This window comes from Triticum dicoccoides, chromosome 7B (genome assembly GCF_002162155.2).
Source record: "Triticum dicoccoides isolate Atlit2015 ecotype Zavitan chromosome 7B, WEW_v2.0, whole genome shotgun sequence".
In the NCBI taxonomy this organism is placed as follows: domain Eukaryota; kingdom Viridiplantae; phylum Streptophyta; class Magnoliopsida; order Poales; family Poaceae; genus Triticum; species Triticum dicoccoides.
The window spans coordinates 627,313,470-627,317,430 of record NC_041393.1 but is presented as its reverse complement, the minus strand read 5'-3'; the positions used below and the strand labels follow the sequence as shown (position 1 = coordinate 627,317,430).

The 3,961-nt window shown below is 51.8% G+C and overlaps 1 long non-coding RNA gene across 1 annotated transcript in view; it reads right to left on the bottom strand.

Annotated features, from left to right (window-relative positions):
* LOC119336632 overlaps window positions 1–3,643 on the bottom strand; it is a 15,992-nt gene extending 12,349 nt beyond the window's left edge. The window contains exon 1 of the long non-coding RNA XR_005162696.1: window positions 3,307–3,643. This is a non-coding gene — a long non-coding RNA (uncharacterized LOC119336632). The remainder of the gene's footprint in view (window positions 1–3,306) is intronic.
* Window positions 3,644–3,961: the final 318 nt, after the last annotated feature.

Sequence of the window (3,961 nt, the reverse complement as noted above, 5' to 3'; positions counted from 1 at the left end):
GCCGGCCGCAGGGCTCCCAGCCCCTGGCTCGGCCTCCCGGAGCCCGCGGGCTGCCCCGACGAGCACGCGTGGGCGCGGCTTCGGCCGGCCCTGCTCGTTTCCTCCCGCGCCAGGGAGCACCTCCCTCCACCGCTGGACGCCGCCGTGCCCCCTCCCAGCCCCAGTGAGCACCCCCTCCCACAAATCGTTGTTGCCATTGCTTGTGTTCATGGTGGCTGGATGAATAGATAGATGCTAGATAGATGGATGGATGCTAGATGAATAGATAGATGGATGCTAGATGAATAGATAGATGGATGGATACATATTAGATAGTTTTGTGTAGTTTTATTAGGTATTTAGATACATACTAGATAGTTTTTACTAAGTTTGTGAATATAGATGAATTAGATGTTGGGCAAGTTTGTGATAGATGGATGGATATTGGTCAAGATAGTGTTTTGGTAATGTTGATTCATATATAAGAAGCAAATCAAGGCACATGGTTTCTAAAATACTTAATAAAGATTCTTTTTGCAATTTGACATGTTGTTTCATGTCGATTCATAATGTTGTGCCAAATGGTTAATGTGATATGATGACCTAATTTTTTTTCACTCGGTGTAATTAACAGGATTTGTGGTGTTCCATCTTCGCGGAGTGATCATCGACGTTGGAGGTGTTGGTCCAGGATCGTCCCTCTCCTTTGATCGACTACATCGGAGGGTGAGCAACAATTCCATGACCTCATCCACTTTTTTTTCCATGTCACTAGATTGAATTTTCACATCAAGTCGCGTAACCTAGGTCTCCCGTCCGAAAGGGTTGCATCGATAAATATGCATTCAATTGCATATTTATCACCGCAGCTCTTTCGGATTGTCCAGCGCTTTCCACGAACAGCCCGAGGATGTGTAGATTGGGTACGTTGTTCATGCTCTATCCCGTTCCGAGACAGGATTTCTCCGGATGCACATTCTCTCGGCATTTTGCCGAGACGTGTATTTGGAGAACAGCGGGGAGGTGTTGCCAAAATTTTGTCTCGCAATGGGGTAGAGCATGGACCGTACTCAATCTACACATTCTCGGGTGGGATTAGGACCCATCTTTACCTATTAGAGATGTAGGTGGATTGCTCGTCAACCTTGTAAAAAATAAAATATTGATGTTGGTAATTAAAATGAATCCTTAATTTTGTTGTGTGGCTTCCAATAAAGCAGAGATGGCAGATAATCAGTGGATGTATAGTGGGTTTTTCCGTCGGAATCAAGTAACAACAGAGTGGGTCGAGAAAACTGATGTGTTTTTGAAAGAGATATTCCGTAGTCCAATGAGGATGGTGCCAGAATGCCCGTGTGCCAGATGTAAGAGACGTATCCGCAGAGATAAGAGTGAGATGACTAAGCACCTTCGCACGCATGGATTTATGCCCAACTTTAATATGCCGATAAACTTTGCCCAACGGGACCGTGGTAGAGAGGATGTGATACGACAACGCATCGCTGGTTATGAGGAAGATGGGGTTAGAGACATGCTAGATGATGTCTTTGCTGCACAGCCGACACCTCCGTCACATTCAGCGAATGAACCGGAGGAGCCGGAGGAAACCGCAAAGGCCTTCCTGGAAATCTTGGCCTCGTCAAAGAAACCTCTCTATGAGGGTGCCAAGCTGTCTGTGCTGGATGCCATCTCGCAACTGATGGAAGTGAAGGCTGAGTACGGCTGTAGCCGAGGTTGCTTCGAAGCATTTCTGGGAGTATGGGCTAACAGCCTGCCCGAGGGCCATGAACTGCCGAAAACCATGTACGGTACGAAGAAAATCATGAAGGCGCTCTCCATGGACTATGAGAAAATACATGTTTGTCCAAAGAATTGCCTTTTGTTTAGACATGAGTATGCGGATGACAACTACTGTAGGAAGTGCGGTTCCTCTCGGTACATGTTTGCTTGTTTAACTAACATTCAGGCTATGTTGGCGGCTTGGAGTAACGGCACGGGTCCACCACAAATGGGACCCCCACCACCACCTGCGGGAGAACCCCCACACGTGCCCACGTTCGATGAATGGGTGGCACTAGGCAGTGATGGTCCGGTTAGTACATTTGCCTAACTACTGACAAACTAGTTCTCGTTCATTCAACACTATCATATCATATTTACTGTTAGAATCTTTTCTGAAACATGTAGGGGACCGGTGGCTCGACTCCTGCTCCGTCGACCCCAGTCACTTCGATCTGGCAGAGTGGTGGTGGTCGCGATGGCAGTTTTGGCGGAGGTGGTGTTGGTTTTGGCGGAGGTGGTGGTTTTGGCGGAGGTGGTGGTTTTGGCGGAGGTGGTCTTGCTTGATGATTCCGTGCATGTGGCCATTGTGCCATGCCTTTCATATTCCTACTTTTATGATGTTTCATGTCTTGCACTACTTTTATGTTCATGAACTTGAGTCGGTGATGATCTTTAGATGATGTGATGAACTTGAGTATGTTTAGATGATGATGGTGAACTTGAGTATGTTTAGATGATGAACTGTCATATTTCTACATAATTTCATATTGTTCTGTTTTGAAATGCTTTCAAATGAATTGGAAAAGAGAAAACAGGGAAAATAATAATAAAAAAAACTATGCCTACGGCAAAGCCGTCGGCATATATAAGCCCAGGAGTCACCAGGGCTCGCCACGTGGCGGATCTATGCCGACGGCTTTGCCGTAGGCATACCTCTGCTGCCAGGAGTAACCAGAAGACGACACGTGGCAGGGCTATGCCTACGGCAAAGCCATCGGTATAGATGAATCTATGCCGACGGCTTTGCCGTAGGCATAGCCCTGCCACGTGGCATTGCATGATTCGTCCGCGTTTTTGACGGCGCCGTCCGTTGCCGTCAGACGAAAAAGACTGCCGACGGCTATACTATGCTGACGGCTGACGCTAGGCCGTCGGCATAGGCCCCTATGCCGACGGCTTTACTATGCCGACGGTCTGACAAGACTACGCTGACGGCATCTACGCCGACGGGTCTATGCCGACGGCAGCCGTAGGCATAGACCTATGCCGACGGCTTGGGGGCCTATGCCGACGGCCCTCGGCCGTAGGCATAGACCGCGAGTCCGGTAGTGAGTGGGCTCAAGGTGGGACTCCCATCTGCAATCCCACTTGCAGCCTGACGCGGATGGCTGGCCCCCCTCGACGCCCGTGACGCGCCTGTCTCCATCTATAGGGGCACCCGGGGATGGGGCCACCGGGGAATCAGTGAAGTGTCGTCCATCCCCTCCCAATCCTTCGGTTTGGGGGCGCTGGTGGTGGGAACCGCGAGGTTTGCGAAACACGCACCTGGGCCGGTGAGGGCGAACCAGACGGCGCCTCTGGTACTCCTTGGAGCAGCCCACGGTGGCGGCGGACTACGCGATCTCCATCCACCGTCTCCCTCCTCGCGTCGGCGGCGGCTACTAACGCGAGCAGCAGAGTGCCAGACTGGATCCGCTGGCCCTCCTCCTCCTCCTGCCGAATCCCCCAACGCGAGCGGCGTCCTGCACCGCCGATGGCGCCTGATGGGAGAGCAGCGACGGCGACGAGCTTGGTGACGGCAGAGGAACAGGAGGAGAGGGTGGCGGGAGCGCAGTGGCGGCGATGGCTGCAGGGAGCAAAGAAGAGGGAGTGCTGGCTAGGTTTTTCACCCAATGGCGAAGTGGAGAGAAGCAGGCGTCCCCATACGTTTCCTAGCCAGCCATAGCATGCTACGCACGGGCCTGGCACACGTAATACCACCCATACCCCCGGCGGGATGTGAAAATTACAGGCGGTGGCATGATATTTTCACCGCGAAATACATACACCGGGCGCCTCTCCAGGCACAGCCGCGGCCCACCAGCGTGGGGCCTCACACGTCAGCGAGACCCAGCCGGAAACCACAGAGTAAACAGGCATCGCGTGGAGGCAGTTAGAAGCAGTTATTCATTTCTATAGTGCCAGCTCCAGATCCGACGGC